This window comes from Orcinus orca, chromosome 18, assembly GCF_937001465.1.
Source record: "Orcinus orca chromosome 18, mOrcOrc1.1, whole genome shotgun sequence".
Lineage (NCBI taxonomy): Eukaryota > Metazoa > Chordata > Mammalia > Artiodactyla > Delphinidae > Orcinus > Orcinus orca.
The window spans coordinates 75,541,204-75,563,318 of NC_064576.1; the positions used below are offsets into that span (position 1 = coordinate 75,541,204).

Here is a 22,115-nt window from a genome sequence, read left to right on the forward strand (position 1 = left end):
TTTTTCTGTAAGATGTTACAGAAATACCTGAATGAACTTTTTGGCCAGCCCAATATTATGTGTTTCTGCTTTAAAAATATATATTCACTGTCAAAAATTTGGGGGAGTTTCAAATAAAGATCCAAACAATAAAATAAAAACTTGCCCATATTTCCACCACCCAGAGATAATGACCATTAGTATTTCGGGGTGTGTGCTTTAATTAATGGGCTGTTATTTTAGAGTAGTTTTGGGTTTACAGGAAGACTGGGAGGAAAGGAGAGTTCCCATGGATTCCCTCAACTCCTCCCTGTACCACACCCCCATCCCCCCAGTTTCTCCTATTACGGGCATCTTAACATCAGTGTGGCACATTGGTTGCGATTGATGAGCCAATATTGATACGTTATGATAAACGACTTCACATCAGGTTTCACTCTTTGTGTTGTATATTCTGTGGGTTTTGACAAATGCATAACGACATGTACCCACCGTTTGAGTATCACACAGAATAGTTTTCCACTATTTAAAAAAGCATGTATAGAATTAATTTTGACTTTTCATTGTGTAATTTAATATTTGTATATGTTCTTTAGTTTTTACATACTGGTTATTGTTCTTCTTTGATTATAAAAGTAACATGTATAATTATAGTGCTGGCAACACAGAACCACTCAGATGAATCATGTAAAAGACAGCAGTTTTTAAAGGAATGTGTTTATTTTATGAATTCCATTAGGTGCACATCAGAAAACAATCATGGAACTTTTAGGGCCCAGATCCTTGCGCAGAAGGGTTACCTTCGTCTCTGCGGTTTTCCTGTGAATTAATGATTGTGCCATGAGCCACCCGGGAAGGGTGAGAGTTCTGAGTGTGTTCACCCAGACAGTCCACGGAAGACCTGCTCTAGGTCCTGGGGAAGTGGGTAGGTTTAAAAGTCCTCACCTAGGGTTTTTTTTTTTCTGTTGTTGTTGTTGTTTTTGCGGTACGCGGGCCTCTCACCGTTGTGGCCTCTCCCGCTGCGGAGCACAGGCTCCGGACGCGCAGGCTCAGCGGCCATGGCTCACAGGCCCAGCCGCTCCGCGGCACGTGGGACCCTCCCGGACCGGGGCACGAACCCGTGTCCACTGCATCGGCAGGCGGACTCTCAACCACTGCACCACCAGGGAAGCCCTTGTTGTTGTTGTTTTTAATACATTTATTTATATTTTTGGCTGCGTTGGGTCTTCATTGCTGCGTGCAGGCTTTAGTTGCGGCCAGCGGGGGCTACTCTTGGTTGCGGTGCGCGGGCTTCTCATTGCGTTGGCTTCCCTTGTTGCGGATCATGGGCTCCAGGCGAGCGGGCTTCAGTAGACATTGTGGCACGCAGGCTCAGCAGTCGTGGCTCGAGGGCTTTAGAGCACAGGCTCAGTAGTTGTGGTGCACGGGCTTAGTTGCTCTGCGGTATGTGGGATCTTCAGGGCTCGAACCCGTGTCTCCTGCATTGGCAGGCGGATTCGTCACCACTGCTCCAGCAGGGAAGCCCTCACTTAGGGTTTTCTTTTTCACGAAAAGTGTAGCCAGGGCGCCTTGGCCTGGAGTGACCTCCTCCCTGGCAGAGGTGGGGCGAGGGGGCAGTGAGGAGCGGTTGCCTGGGCGACGCGACTGCTCCTCCCGCCCAGGGCCGATGCTGGGGGGTTGATGAGGTGGAGGGGAGCCGGGTTTAGGGGGGCCGGGCTGGGGGGTGCTGACATGGGGGGAGTTGCTGGGGATGGATGGAGGAGACCCCGGCTGGGGGGTGTAGCTGGGTGGACGAGGAGTTAGGGTCGGGGGAAGTGTAGCGGGGCGGGCGTGTGGTGGGGGGATATCCTCGTGGTGGAGCAGGGTGGGTTGGGAATGTCTGCGAGGATGGTGGGGACAGCAGGGCCGCTGGAAAGGTGGCCGGGGACGGAGGGGGCTGGCGGGGAGGAGAAGAGCCGAGCCAGGGGCGTGGTCTGGGGGGGCTGAGCTGGGGGCGTGGCTTGAGGCAAGAAGGGAGAGCCTAGCCAGAGCGGTGGCCTGGAGCCAGGTGTGGCGTGGCCTGGGGGGCGTGGAAGGAGAGCCGGGCAGGGGCGTGGCCTGGGGCCGGGCGTGGCATGGTCCGGGGTGGGGGGGGGTGGAAAGGTAGCTGAGCCGGGGGCGTGGCCTGGGGCTTGGGCTAGGCCTGGGGTGTGTGTGGAAGAAGTGCAGGGTTTGGGGCGTGGCCTGGGCCGGCGGGGGCGTGGCCTGGGCCGGGCGGCAGCGGCGGGCTGGCTTCAGCGGCGGGCTGGCTTCAGCGCCGCGCTCCTCCCCCGCAGCCCAGCCCGCCGCCCGCCCGGAGTTCGCGCACCCGAGCGGAGGCTCCTCCGAGAGCCCGGCGTGCTCGGATCTCCGCGGCGCCAGGACCAGCCCTGGGTCGCTGGGACGTCTTGGATCGGCAGATTTGGAGGCTCCTTCGAGCGGGGCCGCGGTAGGTGAGGCTGCGCCGAGGCGCCGGGCGGGCGCCCGGGTGTTGGCGAGGAGCCCGAGCCCGGGAGCTGAGTTACCCTGACGCCGGCCCCGCAGCCCCAACACCGAGTTCGCTCGGTGAGCTCGCTGCGGGGCTGGGCGGCCCAAGGGCGAGGGACCCCCGGCCCCGCGCGCCTGGGGATCCCCAGACTTGACCCGCGCCCGCCGCGGGCTGCGGGCGGGACAAAGGCGCAGAGCGCCCGCGCCGCCCAGGGGATGCGCTGGAGATCTCTCCCAAAGCGAGTTTCTCTCCGGGTGCCCCGGGCCTCATCTCCCGAGAAAGGCGGGACCCTGAGTCCGGCGACCCTGAACTGGAGGGATGAGCTCCAGGGCTGGTTTGCTTCCACTTACATTAGGCGAGGTGAGGGAGTGGGCACGCCAGCCCAGGGGGACACAGACCAGCGCTGCGCCTACGGCCGGGGAGCTCAGGTGACCTGGGCTGGAGGCCACCATCCGGCTGTGCAGTCTGAGCCCCGGCAAACCTCCCCTCCCTCCAGGTGCGGAATAAAGGCCAAACCAACCAACCATACAAACAGAACTCTCTCCGTCATTTGCTTCCCAGCACTGGACAGTCTTGTTGATAAACAAAAAAATAACTTGAGTTTATTTAGCACTTGTTACCAAGGCCATCTAAATTCATACATCATCCGCCCCTCCTACCACGGTTTTCCCTGCGTCTCACCTCATTTTCCGTGTTGCCTGGTGTTTTCTACCCTATTAACCCCTCCAAGTCCCCAAGTACTGTGCTCTTCTCTAACAGGTACAGAAGTTTCACCCATTTTATTTTTCCTAACAAATGCTCCTTTTCTATGCCCCCTTCTTGCAGATTTCCTCACCGCAGTGTCCTCGGGGTCCTGGTGATTGCGCGTCCTCCCTGTGCTGAACCTTGGCCTCTGCCCCCTCCCCCCATCCTTTAGAGTTTTATGTGACTGTTTCTTACCCAGAATTCTAATTTTCACACCCCTCCTTTGGTCCCCAGATTTTCCACCTTCCTCCCACCCAGGCTGGCTGGCTGCCTTTTTGCCTGTGCTCCCGTGCTGTGGGCTGTCTTGCCTTTTACCTACTTCTCCCTGTGCTTTTCCCGCCTCCAGAGCACACCTTGTTTCGGTTCCTCTGGTTGTTGATTTTGCGGCTGCATCACCACTCCTCGGTTCCCTTTCTTCCCTTCCAATCGGTCCTCCATTACCCGGCAGACGTCTTTATTTCAGAAGGTCTGAAAGTGTTACAAGTAGGCAACCAGCTTCCCCAGGACCTCTGTGGACGTCAGGACCTTCCCATCTGCTCCTGGTTCTGTGTGTGTTCGTACTGAAGAAGTAGTATCGTATGTAGACAAGTTCTCCGACTATGTTGATATTGATGTTAATGTGACTATTAGGTAGTAGTTGTCAAACACTTAGTAGGAGCCGAGCAGTCTCCCGAGGGACGTGCGTGCAGTAATAACTCATGAATCCTCCTCGCTTCCCTGTAATGTCGATGCATTCCTAGCCCCATTTTACAGATGAGAAAGGGGAGGCTCAGAGAACTTTATGTACCAGGCCCAGTTTCTCGTGGCTGTGTGGTGGGAGAGCCTCTCTTCTCGCCAGGCGGCTGTGCTCCCAGGCCATGCTGACTTTGGAACTCATACGTGGGCTGGGATTCGGCCTTGGAAATGAGGTCATTATTTGCGTGTTTTACTTGGTCTGCAGTTTACTGCTGTTGAGGGCATAATATCTATACTGTAGAGCAGTGTGTGGGGAAAACCTAATGCCTCCTGTCCCTCAGAAAGACGGGACACTGCCTGGGCTGGCTTCCAGCTCACTTTCCTGAAGAGACCACCTGGCCCCCTTGGCTACAGGAAGGCTGGAAGAAAGCTTCTTGCAAAGACCGTTGCCAGCCGACTCCTCCCCTGCAATGAGAGGTCAGTTTCACTTTAGCTGGCCAGATCTTTAGGGTCCTTGAGAGCCCTGTGATGTGGTGAGTCTCGCTTATTTCTGTTTCGTTATATAATTTAAAGCCTTGTTCCTATATCTCCTTCATCTTCCTGAAAGTTGGAGGCAAGTGTTTGTTCTTAGGCAGATGCTGAAGCAGAGTGTTGGGAAAGTTTTATACTTCGATGGCTGGAAGGGGCCTTACATTCCACAGCCAAGGAAACTGTGGCCCAGAGAAATAAAATGATATGTCCAGGGCAGGCAGCGGGACACTAGATCCCTGACCTGCCGACCTCTGGTTCAGGACTCTCCATGCATGGCCCTGCAGCTTGGTGGGGTGACCTCTGGGCTTGCTGTGCAAAGCAGTAAACGAACCCTTTCCTTCCTGAGCTAAGAGGCATTGGGAGGATTCATTTGGAATGGAAATTGTCAGTGGGTTCTTTTTTTTTTTTTTTTTTTTTTTTTGGTCTGAAAACTAAACATTTAAAAAATGTTTGCTTTTGAGATACGTAATGGCATAAACGGGATCATAAAATTGCAGAAGTATAAATTCAGATGTTTTTAGAATTTTCTAGAACATCAGGCAGGAGCGCCAAACATACATTGCTTTCTAGAGGCAAATCGTACAATCCATGGCAATTTGAAAATCAGTAAGTGGAACGATGGGTTGTATTTTCATTTGCAGAGAGAAAGGCCTTAGTACAAAGCGCTCATGTGATTTCCTTCATCTCTGCATCTCAGATAAAACAGGGGTGAAGGGGGAGCCTGTCCAGTTAGATGCTGTCTCTGTGTTGGCTCTGCCATGCCCCGCCCCCATCTACCCCTGGCCTCGGGCTCCCAGCCAAGCCCCCCCATTCCCAGCTCTGCTCCCTGCTGTCTGGTTCATCTCTTTCTCCAGGAGCCCTCGGGGACCCTGGAGGGCGCTGCTCGCCCAGGATTGCTCAAGCCGTTGCATAACTGCCTTTCTTGACAGAATCCAGCCCGAATGCCCTGAGGTGTTTGTTGCATGTAATTAACTTCCCTCTGATGCTCCAGAAGCAGATGGGCGGCTCAGTGCGTCCTTGGGAGAAATGACGAGACATTCGCTGTGTTCTGTGGTGTGGATGGGTCATCGGTGTAACTGCGGGGCAGGTTAGGTTTACCGCTCCCCTCGCACAGGGGAAGGAGTCGAATGTCCTGGCCACAGCCCCGTAGGAAGAGTCAAGGCTGAGATTTGAATGCGATGCTGCCAGGCCCAGGAGATCCACACGCACGTCCAGCGTCTGTCTGCTCTGAAGCTCATAACCCTCCACAGCGGCTTCCCAGAGCCTTTTACGAACTAGAGGAGGGAAAACGAGGGGCACATGGGGCCTTGCGGGCGTCCTGGACCAGCCCTCCGCAGTCTCCCTTTGGGGCCAGGGGCGCTTTCTGACTGTGGGCGGCAAAGCCCCAAGTGGCCAGAGATGGTCCTTGTTTCTCATACATGGCTGTGGCCATTTGCTGTGGTCGGGATGTCAACATTTGTGGCCACAGGTAATGCCCCCTCCTGTGCTCGTGATCTTCAAGTGTTACCTAACCAGGACCTTAAAGGACCTGATTTCTTGGCCAGAAATAACCTCCGCCTGTTTCCGTGACACAGGACTGCTCTTTGTCACCGTGGAAGCAATGCAAGCTTAGCGTTGTCATTTCAGGGACCGTGTGCCTGACTCAGGACATCTTTTGCTCTGGTCAGAGCTGAGCTGGACCCCCAGTTCTCTCTCGGGTTCAGCCATGGGACTGGGGATCTCTAAGAGGACCCTGCCTGCTAATCTGGGAGAGGGAGGGGCAGCTTTTTCCCTCACCCATTAGCACCGTTACAGAGTTTGTTCCCTAAGCCTGGCAGGCTGTCCTTAGAGAAAAACAGAACTCAGGTCTGAAAGGGCTAGACTGGAAGGTGTGGGCGGGCGAGATGCGGCCTGCAGGAATCTGGGATCCTTGCCCGCCATCTCTGGCAGGTGCGGGGCGCTGGGGCCCTGTGTTTGTTGTCTTAGAGCAGAGGGTGCAGGAGGCCAGGGAGGAGACGTGTTCCTGGTATCGGAACTTTGATCACAGGCTTTCCTGGCAATTAGTGTTCTCCATAATAGAAGCAGCGAGCAGTCTTGTGGAGGAGTGTTAAAATTACAGTCACGTTAAATGAGGTCAGGCCCTACTACGTCCCCACCACGTGTGCTGTATAAAAAGAGAGGAGGCCCGAGTCCTAAAACCACTTAAACCATGTGGGCATTGAAACTTGTCCAGTTCGGATGTTGGGACTCTCTGCGGCTGAAAGGAAAAACAGCTTCAGAAAGTTTGCTCCCTTCCCCCTTTCCCTTTTATGTGCTGGATGCTGGGGGTGGAACCAGCCCTTGCCCTCGTGGAGGCTCACACTCTTTCCGGTGGGAGTGGTGGGCATGTGAAAGGAAAGACCTGTAGCAGGTGAGGGATCAGTTTATGGGGAGGGCGTTAGGGGAGCCCATGGGAGGCCGAGGATCCAGGAAGCCTTCCTGGAGGAGGAGCTAACCACAGCCAGGGCTGAATAGGAGGGTGCAGGTTGGGGAAGGGGCTGACAGAGGGAGGCATTGTAGCCTCTGGGGACAGAATAAGCAGAGGTGGGGACACGGACCCCAGCTCGGAGATGAGGGACCCTCAGACAATTCTGCCCATCATTCATGACTGTTAACCATTTGCCCAGAGCAGTGGTTCTGCATCTGCATCAGCTGAGAATTTGTTAGAAAAGCAAATTCTAGGGCTCTCTCCCGGACCCGCCGAATTAGAGTTTCTGGGGGGTGTGTCTGTGTTTTAACAGCCTTGCAGGTGATTTTCACACACGCTGAAGTTTGAGAACTAGTGCTTTAGAACGTATGCTTTTCAGACACCCTAAAAACAGCTGCTCTTCATTGCTACCTGGTTGTCCTTCAAAGTGACTGTGTTCCTGCCTGGTTGGACGTGTCAGACCTCCCTCGAGCCATCAGCTGTCCAACCTTCTCGTTCTCCTCCACCGTGTACACCCTCACGGTTTCTCTTGCCCACCCTGCTTCATTTCATCACATACTAGTAATTTATATTATTTCTATAACATGATTTCTTAGTGTTTGGCGGTCGTGAGGTAAACTGGGTTCAGGTCCCAACCCTGCTGCTTGCCTGCTGTGTGAACCTGGGGGAGGCATTGACCTCTCTGCCTCAGTTGCCTTATCTGAACAATGTACATAATGGTACCCATCTCTTCACTGAGTGTTTCAAACTTTGCTGGACATTGGAATTACCTGGGGGATCTTTAAGAAAGGTTGATGCCTGTTCCCATCCCCAAATTGTAATCGGTTGTGGGTGTGACCTTGGCATTGGAATTTCCCAGGGGCAGTAAAGTTGGGAACCACGGTCACAGGCTGTGGTGCGGATGAGATGAGTCCCCACTTGCAAAGTGCTCAGGAGCAGGTAAGGCCTGGCTCTTCTGTTTGATGGGGGAGGGGAGGCTCTGTTGGTTCTGTGGTGGTGGGGGAGAAGGCAGAGCTGTGTCGCTCGTTCGGTGAACACTTGTTGGATGTCGAGGGCCTGTCGGTTTGGGGATCTCCTGGTGACTCCGTCTTGTTCTGAGACTTAGGAGGTGAAGTAGCCCAGCACAGTGGGTCTCCAGGTCTGATTCTCTGAGCATCCGCTGGGCAGGACTACAGAGGTCCTGTGTGAACAGAGCACACGGGCTGCCACCCCCTGGCCAGCATTCCCAACACGGGACACCCTTTTCTCTCCTCTGTGCAGAAAAACATGAATTTTCGGAATATAACCAGCTTCTAAAATGAAGGAGCGGTGCTTTTCAGTGAAAATGGGAATCGGGCCCCCCTAGGGTTCTGACCCTGCCCTAATCTGTCATTTGAACTTAGACGCCAGTTTTCTAAATTTATTTATTTATTGTTGGCTGCATTGGGTCTTCGTTGCTGCACACGGGCTTTCTCTAGTTGCAGCGAGCGGGGGCTACTCTTCGTCGCGGTGCGCGGGCTTCTCATTGCGGTGGCTTCTCTTGTTGCGGAGCACGGGCTCTAGGCGCGCAGACTTCAGTAGTTGTGGTGCACGGGCTCAGTAGTTGTGGCTCACGGGCTCTAGAGTGCAGGCTCAGTAGTTGTGGCGCACGGGCTCAGTTGCTCCACGGCACTTGAGATCTTCCCGGACCAGGGCTCGAACCTGTGTCTCCTGCATTGGCAGGAGGGCTCTTAACCACTGCCCCACCAGGGAAGTCTCAGCCGCCAGTTTTCAGACACACAAAACATCTCTGGACTTGATCTCTCTTTGGCACCTGAACTGTCTTCTAGGACAGTGTTCCCCAACCTTTTTGGCACCAGAGACTGGTTTTGTGGAAGACATTTTTCCACGATGGGGGTGGGAGTTTCTCAACGATGGTTCAGGTGGTATTGTGAGCGAGGGGGAGCGGGGGGGGGGGGGATGGGGAGCGATGGGGGGATGGGGAGCGAAGGGGGGGATGGGGAGCGGCAGGTGAAGCTCTGCTCACTTGCCCACCGCTCACCTCCTGCTGTGCAGCCCGGTTCCCGACAGGCCTCGGAACGGGTGGGGACCCCCGTTCTAGGATCTAAATGTCACTATGTTATAAATTATGTATTTCTAACCGTTATTTGAATAACATACAGTCTTTTTGCATACCTGTCCTGTCACATATTCATCCTACCTTCGTTCATTGTTTTATTAATTCAGCGAATGTTGACGAGGATCTGCTTTGCATCAGACACCAGGCTGGCAGTTTCATCCCTTATGTGGAGGGACAAGCGTATCTGTCAGCGTGTAGAAAGTGTCTCTCTAGGTTTTACTTCATAGCTGCAGCCTTCTCTGTACCTGTCTCTTTTGGTGACATAATTACTCCACTTTTAATAATAGAACATCTGAAGGACATTTTTCTTGTTGACTCCATGGGCCGCCTTTGGACCCTGCTGAGATTAATTAAATCAAACCCCATGCAACAATTATCCTAAAATATCCCGACAAGTTATTAAAATCCAGTTTGCCTGGAGCCGGGAGTCAGTGACCCACAGTCAGCACCCTCAGGATGAAATCCACAATCCAGTTTAAGGTCTGGGGGTTCTGATTTCTTTTAGTCCAGAGTCTGTCCTAGTGGTTTGGCCAAATTAATTAAAGAAGTGAGAAATGGGGGAATTCGTATCTCGAGTTTATGGTTTGTCCTCTTCCTGTGGGAAAGGTAGGTTCTGTTTTTGGTTTTGCTTTGCCATGCAGGGCGTACGAGGAACCGATGTTGACGCTTAGCTTGCCCCCGGCACATTTAAAGGTGCGTTGCAAATAGAAATAATTGATTCACTATATTTGTTCTGCTCAGGCCTGATTACTAAGTGAAAATCTACCACCGGGGAAACTTTTGTGTAGCCAGCACACAAGTAGCTCAGTATTATGGTAAAGACTAGCCTCCATTGTGTGGTCTTAGTTATCAATGGTGTTACCCACAGACTGAATAGGCTTTAGAAATACAGGCCTTCCCAGGAATTGCCCGGGCTTAAATGTTCCATGGAGCCTTCTGAAATAACATCCCCCAAACCTTCATTTGAAACAATAAAGAAGGAGGGGATATATGAATATCTACAGCTTCAGTTATATCGCAAAGAATTAGGTGTTTAAAATGAGAAAAGGTAAAAATATATTTTAGCTTTAAGAACCCGAGGTTAAGAAATAATCCAAGATATACGGGGAAAAGTCAACAATATTCTTCAAAATGGTATGTTCTGAGATCTGCCAGACCTGCTTTCTCTGCTTTTTCTACCTTTGACTTTTCTGAAACAAATCTAAACTCCCCAGAGTGGATTGAGTGGCCCATCTCACTGAAGAGGCTGCTTGTTTTATTAAGTCAAGCCCAACGCTGGCGTTGGAGCATCTCTCTGAGTCCTCAGGCTGCTCTGCCACAACCGTGGTGTCGTGCACTTCCCAGAAAAGGACGGGGGACTTCACTGTATGGCCCAGCTCCAGTTCTGGTGTGTGTGTGTGTAGGTCTAGGGTAGGGCCAGCCTGTGTGCTCTGCTGAGTCAGTGTGTTTGGAACCAGTGACGTTCCCACCTAAGCGCCTAAGTTGGGTCTAGACTCCTGGCCTCCCTAAGACATGAAGCAGGGGGAGTCTGAATAAGGAAAGTGGCAGCCTCTTTTGCAGATTCATTTTTGATGACACGTCATGGCAAGGTGTGAGGGAGAAGGCTGATTTGTAAACCTGCAGCTTGTGGAATTGGGCTGAACGTTGGGATTTTCTTTTTCTTTTCTTTCTTTCTCCCTCCCCTTCCCTTCCCTCTTTCCCCCCCTCAACCGTGAGGCATGTGGGATCCTATCTCCGGACCAGGGATCAAAGCCACGCCCCCCTGCAGTGGAAGCACTGAGTCAACCACTGGACCAGGGGGGTCCCTCTATTCGTGTTTTCAATGGCTGTCCTCACCCGACAACATCAGTGTCAACAGCTCCGCTCATGGTTGAGCCGACTGAAGGCAGACCCTGTGCCCAGACTCAGCTCCTGAACTGCCACGCGCCTGGCAGAGTGTCTTGTGCTCATGGATGATGACAGCGCTCACTGGGACGAGGGGCGGTCCATCCATAAACACGGTCGTGGTTCTGGCCGGGGGAGGCGCTGGCATTGTCCAGTCTCGGCTAACTCCTTCCCTCCAGCCTCGCCTTCCGCCTTCCCTTGTTAGATTCTGCGTTGGGTTGGAGGGGAGTGATGTACGTTAACCTCCTCTGGACTTTCTCTCAGGCTAGAATCTTCTGCTCCCAGGGACGGGGTACCCAGAGGAATGGAGAGGATGCTCCGTTATTCCCCGCTCTCCCCGTCCATCTGCTGGTCTGCGCCGCCCGTGGCTCCACTCAAAATTAGGAAAAGTACTCGGGCTGAGAGAACACCGTCTGCCTTCCTTCTGATACAGAAGTCATCTCGTCGGAGGAAGCAGGAACTCTCCCTGCTTTTCCTAGTCTTTATTTCTAATCCGACCCCTCATCCAAGGTGCTCACCCTGAGTGGGTGCTGACCCAGAAGCCTTCAAGTGGGACACGGAAGCAAGAATATTGTAGCATTACAAGATCAGTGCCTGCAGGTGGACAGGTCAAAGCGTATGGTGCCACTGCCGCTGCCTAAAGATGTCCGAGCTGGTAGTGTGGCTGCTTACATGCTCAGACTAGCACATCTGAAGGAAGTTGATCACACTGCTTTCCCGGGGGCTGTTTCCAAGCCTGCTGAGATTAATTAAATCAAACCCCATGCAGCGATTATTCTGAAGCAAAATGGCTTATTAAATTCCAGCGCATATGCTGGATTACTGAATTTGTATTGTCCAACTAGATGATTATGTTTTTGTTTGTTTCCTACTACAGGACTTTAATATCCTTTTTTTCATTTCTGTGGGTGGGTACAACCAATCTCTTTGGGTTATTCTTCCCTGCTGGGACAAGGAATCTCTAGGGAAGAAGGAAATACCTGCTGTCAGTAGGACAGTACTGTTTTCTAGGCTTTCCTGGAAAGTTGTTTCTGTAGAACTAGGTCTTTCTCTCCACACAGTGCCTCTGTTTTTCTTGGGCTGGGAGTTTTAAGAAGGCTTTGTGTCAGTTGGAACACTTGTCTTCTGAGATGAAGATAGTGGCCATCTGTGCAGATCGGTCCAGGAGGAACAGAAGGTTGGCTCAGCAGGAAGGTTCCTGGTCCCTTGTCACCCGGACCCAGAGCAGCCACTCCTCTGTGTGTGCTTCTGGGTCAACTAAAAAGACCTGGGAAGCACTTTGGTCATTATTGAGAAAGGATTTTTTTAAAAAAACATAATGCTGATGAAATCATGTGCGTGTGTGTGTGTGTGTGTGTGTGTGTGTGTGTGTGTGTGTATTTTACTGTTTCTTCCAAACAGAAGAGTTTCTTTTATGTGATTGTTTTAAAGAGAACTGGTCATGCAGTGACCAGTTATTACACATGACATGCCTGGCTAATGAACTTTTCTCTTCCTTGTACAAACTCACGGTTGCAGGATTCAGAAAGAAGTAACTTGGAACACATTTCTCATGGGCTTTTAGATGGAAAGATATTTCCCCATTGGGAGGATCCCACAGCTTTTACCTTAGAGGAGCGAGAACTTCAGCCCCATGTCGGGATCCACTCACTGAGGGCTCCGGAGGAGACCTGGGTGGTTTCGGGTTACCAGGGCAGCGTGCCATCTGAGTGCAGAAGCCCTTGAAATGCGCTGCCCATTGGCTGCCTCGTGTGCTCCGTGCTGCCTTGGCGAGAGGCGGAGGGAGATGGGGGAGTGGTGGCCCTCATCTCAGAACCTGCGGGACAGATCTGAGCACCTGCTGCTTCCGTGTGGAGGACCAGATGCTGGAAATGTTACCAGGGTGAGGTGGATGGTTTCAAAGAAGTGGTTATAGAGGGGTGGTAACTACGGTGATGGCCCAGCAGGGAGGTGGCCACACCTGCTTGCTGGTGCTTGACGGGGTATCTACGCGGGAATTCAGACTTCTGGCATCTGTCCTGGGCTCTCCGGTTGAACCTGTCTACGTCAGTCATGAGGTTTGGATGGTCAAGGAAAGGTCTCTGTAAAATACCCAAGTCCTGGTGTTTGGTTGTGTGAAAGACGCAGCAGTGGTGCGTAGGTGGTTTTCTTTAGCTGGACTAACATTGGTAAAAGTCAGCATCTGACACAGAAGAGGCAAGTGTTGGCGGAAGAGAGTGGGAATTCAAGAGTTAAGGCAATGTGTTATTGTATTCGTGGAGAGTTTTAAATTCTTATTTAATTTAAAAAATTAAGCTTTTTTATTTTGAGATAATTACAGATTCACATGCATGGTAAAATACAGTGATATTTATGTGATATTGTACAACATCACAACCGGGATGTTAACATTGATACATGAAGATAAATAACATTTCCATCACCAAGAGGGTCACTTGTGTTGTCCTTTTATTTCAAAAATGTTACAAAATTTGAATCATACAGTGTGTTAGGTATTGCTTTTCTTACTCAACACAATTCTCTGAAGATGATACTACCCCTTCTTTGGATATGGGCCTTGCATATATGTTCTCTGACTCTGCAGCTTGTCTCTTTGACCTCTTAACAGGGTCCTTTGCAGAACAAAATTTTTTGTTTTGATGAGGTCTAATTTATTGATTTTTTTCCTTTTATGGATTATGCTTTTGGTGTCAAGTCTAAGAACTCTTTGCCTAGCCCTAGATCTTGAAGATTTCCTTCTATTGTTTTTTAAGTTTTACAGTTTTACATTTAAGTCCATCACCCATTTGAGTTAGTTTTTGTATGAGGTGTGAGATTTAGGTTGTGGTTTTTTGTGAGGTTTTTGTTTGTATGTTTTTGCCTGTAGATGTCTAATTGCTCTAGCCCCTTTTTTGTTAAAAAGGCTATCCCTCTTCTGTTCAATGCCTTTTGCACCTTTATCAAAAATCAGTTGGGCGTATTGGTGTAGGTCTGTTTCTGAGTTCTCTCTTCTGTTGAATTTAGCTGTGTGTCTCAGCCAGTATCACAGTCTTGATTACTAGAGCTATGAGTCTTGAAATTGGGTGGATTGATTCCTCCCACTTTATTCTTTTTCAAAATTGTTTTAGCTAGTCCAGCTCCTTTCCCTTTCTACATAAATTTTAGAATAATCTTCTCATATCTACAAAAAAATCTTGCTGGAATTTGGGGAGAATTGACATCTTTACTATGTTGAATTTTCCAGTCAGTGAACACAATATGTCTCTCCATTTCTTTCATCAGCATTGTCTAGTTTTAAGCATATAATTTCTGTTCATGTTTGCATAGATTTACACCTAAGTATTTCATTTTTTGGAGCACTTGTAAATGGTATTGTATTTTTTATTTCAATGTCCATGTGTTCATCGCTAGTATATAGAAATACAATAATTATTTTTTTTGGATGTTTAACTTGTATTATTTAACCTTGTAGAGCTCACTGATTAGTTCTAGGAGTTTTTTGGTAGATTTCTTGGGATTTTCTATGTAGGCAGTCATGTCATCTGCAAATAGGGATGGTTTAATTTCTTCCTTTCTAAGCTGTATGCCTTTCATTTCCTTTTCTTGCCTTATTGCACTGGCTAGAACTTCTCATGCTGTGTTGAATAAGAGTGGTGAGAGCAAAGTCCTTGCCTCTTCTTTCTGATCTTAGAGGGAAAGCATCCTGTCTTTTCACCATTAAGTATAATGTTAGCTGTAGGGTTTTGGTAGATGCTCCTTATCAAGTTGAGGAAATTGTCTTCTATTCCATTTTTTTGAGAGTTTTTTTTTATGATGACTGAATTTTATCAAATTTTTTTCTATCGATTGATATGATCATATGATTTTTTTTCTTTAGCCCGTTAATATAATGAATTATATTGATTAAATTTCAAACACTGAACCAGCCTTGGATTCCTGGGATAAACCCAAATGGAATAAACCCCACTTGGTCATGTGTTATAATTATTTTTATATATTGCTGTATTATCTTCTGTTTTATTAAGCATCCTTATGTCTATATTCATGAAGGATATTGGTCTGTCTGTAGTTGGGTTTTTGTTCTTGTTTTCGTTTGTTTTTGGTGGTGGTGGTGGTGGGGTACTATTTTTATCTGGTTTTGGTATGAGGGTAATACTAGTTTCATAAAATGAATGGAAAATGTCTTCCATTTCCTGGATGACAAAGGGTTGGAATTGGTGTTAATTCTTTCTTAAATATTTAGTAGAATTCTTCAGTGAGAGCATTTGGGCCTGGAGATTTCTTCTTAGTTTTGAAATGACATATTCAATTTCCATAAATGGTTAAGGTCTGTTGAAGTTACCTATTTCATATTGTGTGAATTGTGGTAGTTTTTGTTTTTTGAGCAAGTGGTCCATTTTGTCTAAGTTGTCCAATTTGTGTGTATAGAGTTGTTCATAGTATTCCCTTATTATCTTTTTTTTTTAAAGAATCAATTTTATTTATTTATTTATTTTTTATTGCGTTGGGTCTCTGTTGCTACGCGTGGGCTTTCTCTAGCTGCAGTGAGCGGGGGCTACTCTTTGTTGTGGTGCGCGGGCTTCTCATTGTGGTGGATTCTCTTGTTGCGTGGCACGGGCTTTAGGTGTGCGGGCTTCAGTAGTTGCGGCACGTGGGCTCAGTAGTTGTGGCTCATGGGCTTAGTTGCTCCGCAGCATGTGGGATCTTCCCGGGCCAGGGCTCAAGCCCATGTCCCCTGCGTTGGCAGGCAGATTCTTAACCACTGTGTCATCAGGGAAGTCCCCCCTTATTATCTTTTTGATGTCTGCAGTGTCGGTAGTGTTACCTTATTTCATTCCTAATATTGGTATATTGTGTCTTCTTTTCTTTGTTCTTTGTCAACCTTGTTAGAAAGTTTGTAAATTTTATTACTCTTTTAAAAGAACCAGCTTTTAGTTTTAGTGATTTTTGCTGTTTCTCTGTTTTCAATTTCTTTTATATCTGTTCTTGCCTTTATTATTTCTTTCCTTTGCTTGCTTTGGGTTTATTTTGCTCTTTCTCTAGGTTCTTGAGTTGGGAGTTTAGACTACTAATTTGAGAAGTTTCTTATTTTCTTATGTATTTATTTAATGCTGTAAATTTCCCTCAGAGCACTGCTTTAGCGGTGTTCTACAAATTTTGATATGTTGCATTCTCATTTTCATTTTTATTCGGTTAAATGTATTTTTAAAATTTCTCTCTAGACTTCCTCTTTGACCTGTGGATTATTTAAAAGTGTGTTGTTTAGTTTCCAGATGTTTGGAGATTTTCCTTTTATCTTTCTGTTATTGATTTCCAGTTGATTCCATTACGGTTGGAGAACACATTCTGTATGATTTCAGTTCTTGAAAAATTTTTGAAGTTTGTTTTATAGCCCAGAATATTGTTTGTCTTGATCTGTGTTCTATGTGCATTTGAGAAGACTATATATATTCTGTTGCTGTAGGGTGGAGTTTGCTATAACTGTCTAATCCTGTTGGTTAATGCTGTTAATCCTGAAATGGAGTGTTTTGTTGTAGTGATGTTAATAGTTATTATTTGTTTCTTGCTTTTGTTTTTTTCTGCTGAGGGAAGGGGAATGAGGATTAGACAGTGAAGAATTTGAAATCATATTGTCTGGCAAGAATAAGGAGACTAAAACTCCATATTGCCGATTTAGGGCAACTTTGACAACCATCCAAGGAAAGAGTAGAGTTTATATTCTCTATTGAAAATGTAGGTACCAGAGGGCCAGTTTATTACACCATTGTTTTAGGATTAGAAAGTCTGAAGAAAACCATGCTTGATCTCAAAATTAGAGGTCAGGCAGCTAAAGTTACTGACCAGGACTGGAGAAAAAGGATATATTTCAAGGTTGTTTACATTACCTCTTGTTGAATAGTATTTATTAGTTAACTGGCTTATTGCTTATTAAGTATTCAACCTTTAATTAGATCTAGAGCAGAGTCATGGGTTATTGACATAAAAGCTATATTATTAATCTATTCTAAAAAGTTTGTTATGTAATTCCTCTATTCCAGATATGGTGTTAGTTCCTGATAATATAAAAATAAACTAGAGAGACATGGACTTAAGTATTTTTTATTCTCCCACAGAACAAAAACCTAGAAATCTCAATGGCTTCCACAAAGACTGATTACTGGAAAACATAAGAATAAATTAAACCTTGAAGATTATTTTAGTTTCAGATGCTGCCACTTAAATATGAAAAGCAGTATTGAATATGCTGTGCGGGGAACCTATTTTATTACATGGTTGCATAGTCGCTTTCAAGTAAAAGCCTGGCATTTCTTGCAGGTCTCCTGTGTGTCAGGCACTGAAGTGAGTGCAGGAGATCTGGCTTTGCTTAGCCCCTGGTGTACTTTTTCTTTCTTAAGTCTGATTGTTATAAAGATAGAGGCCAAGTGTAAATTTCTTAAACTTTATATACATTTTTATGTATTATTTCTTGAGAAATAGAAGCTTCCATGTATACTGAAAAGTTTTATTTACATCACTTTTTCAGTAACACAACTATATAAAGAATATCTATGTAAGTCATGTTGAATTTAAATACAAACAGATCCGGTATCAGTGTCAGTACTGAAGTTACCTCACATCGTTTTGTAAACACACTATTAGTTTAACCTGTTTAACCAGGTGTAATTATAGAAGGGCAGCAAAGACCTTGGTCTATTACTTTTCATGTAACACAACAAAAAGTGAGAAAATACGGTTAAATATATCATAGTATTTGCTCTCTTTGAGACAATGACATCATAGTTTCCCTTTAATATCTCTTTTTCAGATCACGAAAACATGTTATTCTCCCAGAAAACCAGTTGCTTTGATTAATGGGGCCAGGCCAGTCCAAGGACAGATTAAGCACACAGGAACCTGGCATGATCCCTGGAAATGGTCCTGTCTTCTTTCTGTCACCGTGGGGCTCTTTAATTTAATCACCGTGTTTTCTGTTAATTCTCTAAAGAAGCTCCACATATCTAAATAAACGGTAGGTGACTGGTTGATAATCTATTTTTGATATTTTACTTTTTATTTAAAAATATTTTTATTGGGAATTCCTTGGTGGTCCAGTGGTTAGGACTCCCCACGTCCACTGCAGGAGGCCCAGGTTCAGGGAACTAAGATCCCACGAGCAGCGTGGGGCAGCCAAAAAAGAAAAAGATTTTATTAAAATATAGTTGATTCACAATGTTGTGTTAGTTTCAGGTGTACAGCAAAGTGATTCAGTTATACATACATATATAAACATATATATTCGTTTTTTACATTCTCTTCCATTATAGGTGGTTGACAGACTATGAATTGTTAAAAAATAACAAGCTCATGCTTTACTGTTTATCATTTTATTAACGAGCCTCCTCCTTTCTTCCTAGTATAAAAAGAAGTGGAAAATGGTCTATTCAACTTCTTTGTTATTCCTCAGTTAATCACAGCATGGCGGTCACGGACACCGCTTTACTTCCCTGATTCACCATCATTTTTAACTGTGACATTAACTTCTTAGAGATATTTGGAAGAAAGTGATCAAACGCCTCTATAACATTTCAGGCGTGTATCCGTTGGTCTGGCTGATACGGTTTGCCTTAGATAAATCACGTAACTTCTTTGAGCCTGTTTCCCTGTCTGTGAAGTGAATCTGGCTGATCATAAGGGACCCCGCCTATGTAGTTATGGCTGTTTTCACTGGCATCTCTGGCTGGTCTCTGAGCTCCAGTGGGTAGAGAGCTGTGGCCGGTGGTCTTTGTATCTGTGACAGCCCCAATGTTGCAAATGCGTTTGCCTTTTGGGGCCAGGCATGTAACAGGAGCTATGCAGTTTGGATGGAAACTCAGTAGGTTCTGCCTGTCGGGTCCCAAGGGAAGGTGGCCCAGTGTTAGCAAACTTTCTTATTTTCCAAGAGAATCCAGAAATCTTAATGCAAGTGAAATATCTCTATTCTTTTTTTTTAATGTTTTATTTATCTATTTTATTTATTTTTGGCTGCGTTGGGTCTTCGTTGCTTCGTGCAGCCTTTCTCTAGTTGCGGCGAGCCGGCGAGCAGGGGCTACTCTTCGTTGCCGTGTGCGGGCTTCTCATTGCGGTGGCTTCTCTTGTTGCAGAGCACAGGCTCTAGGTGCGTGGGCTTCAGTAGTTGTGGTTCGCGGGCTTAGTTGCTCCGTGGCATGTGGGATCTTCCAGGACCAGGGCTCGAACCCGTGTCCCCTGCATTGTCATGCGGATTCTTAACCACTGAGCCACCAGGGAAGCCCAAAATCTCTCTATTCTTAAATATTGAAAATGAACTCGGTTTTTAAAAAACTCCCTGTGTAGGCCAAAAAGGCACGAGAGGTATGAAATGCAAGCTGAAAGCCCGGGCCTGCCAGTCCTGAGCGTGCTCTTAAAAACGTGTGTTGAGTTAGCAGCAGTTCATTGAGCTGCTTTATGATATGGCTGCCACAAATAGAGATCTTTTAGAAACGTCTGAGAAACATGCATCTGTCTTCTTGTAGTAAGAGTTTGTTTTACTCCACAATTGTGACATGACTTGTTTTTTTTTAATTTTTATTTTATATTGAAGTACAGTTGATTAACCATGTTGTGTTAGTTTCAGGTGTACCGCAAAATGATTCAGTTATACATATACATGTATCTGTTCTTTTTCAAATTCTTTTCCCATTTAGGTTATTACAGAACATTGAGCAGAGTTCCCTGTGCTGTACAGTAGGCCCTTGCTGGTTATCTGTTTTAAATATAGCAGTGTGTACATGACACTACTTGTATATAGTGATTAATAGTACTAGTAATAACAGGTACCGTAATAACCATGCTTACTCTGTGCCATGCGGTGCTGGGAGGGTGTTATTGTCCGCATAAGATGCACATATTGAAGATCAGAAAGTTTAAATAATGACCTCAGCTGACACATGCTGTCTAATGGCTGAGCTGAGATTGTAACCCTGTGGTTCATTCTTCACCATTCCTGCCTGTTACCACCTTCTTACTCTATTAAGAGTGAGTGGACTGCATGCCTGAAACTAACACAACATGGTTAATCAACTATACTCCAATATGAAATAAAAATTAAAAATAAAAGAATGAATTGGCACCACAGCAAAGCCACCAGCCTCATTTGTTTCTTTTTTAAACAGCTTTATTGAAATATAATTGACATACACATACTACTATATATAAAATAGATAACCAACGAGGACCTACTGTATAGTACAGGGAATCATACTCAATATTTTGTAATAACCTATCAAGGAAAAGAATCTGAAAAAATATAGACATATATGCATAACTGAATCACTTTGCTGTACACCTGAAACTAATACAACTACAATTTAAAAAAAAAGAAATATAATTGACATACTGTGCCGCTCATCCATTTAAACTGCAGAATTAAATTGTTTTTATTATATTCACAGAGTCATGCGAATCATCCCCACGGTCAATTTTAGAACATGTTCATTGCCCCAAAAAGAAACCCCCATGCCCACTAACAGTCACTCCCCTTTCCCCCCAAACCCCCAATTTTTTGTGCAGTTAGTTACCAATAAATAATGACTGTTATAACTGATGGCTTAAGCTCCTTTTAAAGAATGAAGCTGATATTAGCCATATTTTAATATTCATATTTAATATTTATCTAGTATTAACCATATTCTAGTATTTGTTTGAAATAATAGATGATTTGGTTCAGTATATGAAATTTTAACAGCTGATTAGCTGAAATTTTTCCTCATTAAATTCTTTGACAAAGGAGTACTCTTTTTTTCTAATAATTCTTTGGAATGTCTCTGGAAGCTGTTGTAAAAGAATGTAGTTTTCCCTTGAGGAAATGCCTAAGGTCGTGGGCTCCAGAGTCAGCCGGCCTGGGCCCAAGTTCCGGCACTCACTGGCGTGTGGTTTTCCCCGCTTCCTGATTTCACACAGGAGCTGGCGTTCAGTAAGAGCTGAGGGTTAAGTGATTGTGCTCCAGTATTTGTCATCAGTACCTGGTATAGCCTGGCAGCCAATACATGTCTGAGTGAAAAGTTGCATTGAAATTATTAACCTACTTGTGGAAAACTCCTCTTCGGTTTCTTTTTTTTTTTTTTTTCCCCTGTAGGAGGAATCCCGCCTTGGGAAGGCAGGCTGGCTGGGTGACATGCAAGCTATTTCTAGAAGGGCTGAGTCTTCCCACCACCCTTAGTGTAAAGATGAGATTAGCATGACTTCAGTGCTATGATTTTTATGGTCCTGTCTTTATCCTCCCTTAAGCTGTACCCCTTAATTTTTCAAAGCCTTCATTTCTAGTAATTTTGGTGCTACTGATGGGGTTACAGTTTGCCGTGCAGATTTTATCGGCATTAGAAGACTCACCGTGTTCTGTGTCGTTAAGCAGACCCATTAAACGAGGCCTAGTCCATCCAGACGCGCCCGATGAGACCCCGGGGGGTGGGCTGGGGGTGTGTACCGCAGTGACTCGCATGTCGTGGCACTGTTCTCCGTGCTGGTGGGGGGGCCTCACAGGGGCGAGGGGCACCATGATTGTCATTGCTGCATTTGGGATAGGGTTTTATGGAGCTTCTCAGGAAAGACGTCTACTCACATATATTTCCTGCTCATGGTAACTGGCCGGCAAAGGTAGAGAAAAGATTTCTACATGTACACATGACTTCCTAGCAGTAAGGTTAAAGCCTCTTTTTTTTTGAGTTATTATTTCCAGTACTCTCTTGGGTTCTTTCTCTTACTGAATCTAAATCTCTTCATTTCGTTTTCTTTCATTTGTATGTTGAGGTTGTTTTAGCAGAGGGCTGAGTGTTTCAAAAATCACACAAACTGAACATACATTTTTCACCTATAAGTCAAATATAATGAATAGAATCTTCCTTCCATGCAGACATAACTCTTCCCTGTGGAAAATGCCATCAAAGCAAACCAAGGTTGGTGGCAGAACTAGAAACATCTGACCAGGCATCCTCACTCCTTAAACTTAGACAAAAAAGCGGCATGTCCAGAAGTTGGAACTCTTTCTACATGGAAAGTTTTCAGAGATCCCAATCGAGGCATTTATTACTTTATAACGCTCTCCATTGGCTGACGGTGGCCTTACCTGTTGGCGCACCTGGCCTGGGGGAGGAAGAGAGGTGACCTGCATTGCTCTCCACACTGGGATTGGAAATTTAGAGAATTCGTTCAAATCCTGATTTTGCCCTGTGCGATTTTTTTTTTTTTTTTTTTTTTTTTTTTTTTTTTTTTGCGGTACGCGGGCCTCTCACTGTTGTGGC

The 22,115-nt window shown here is 46.3% G+C and overlaps 1 protein-coding gene across 5 annotated transcripts in view; it reads left to right on the plus strand.

Annotated features, from left to right (window-relative positions):
- The window catches only part of SPATA13 (spermatogenesis associated 13), a 263,660-nt gene that overhangs the window by 138,854 nt on the left and 102,691 nt on the right, over positions 1-22,115 (plus strand). The window contains exons 1-2 of one of the 5 annotated variants that reach the window (XM_033409370.2): positions 2,310-2,446; positions 17,648-17,851. The exons of 2 other annotated variants lie outside the window; for them this stretch is intronic. The gene's annotated coding sequence lies outside the window, so the exon portion shown is untranslated. Of the gene's footprint in view, positions 1-2,241; positions 2,451-17,647; positions 17,852-22,115 lie in introns of those variants that run through there. 2 more of the 5 variants (XM_033409371.2, XM_033409368.2) reach the window with 2 other exon arrangements.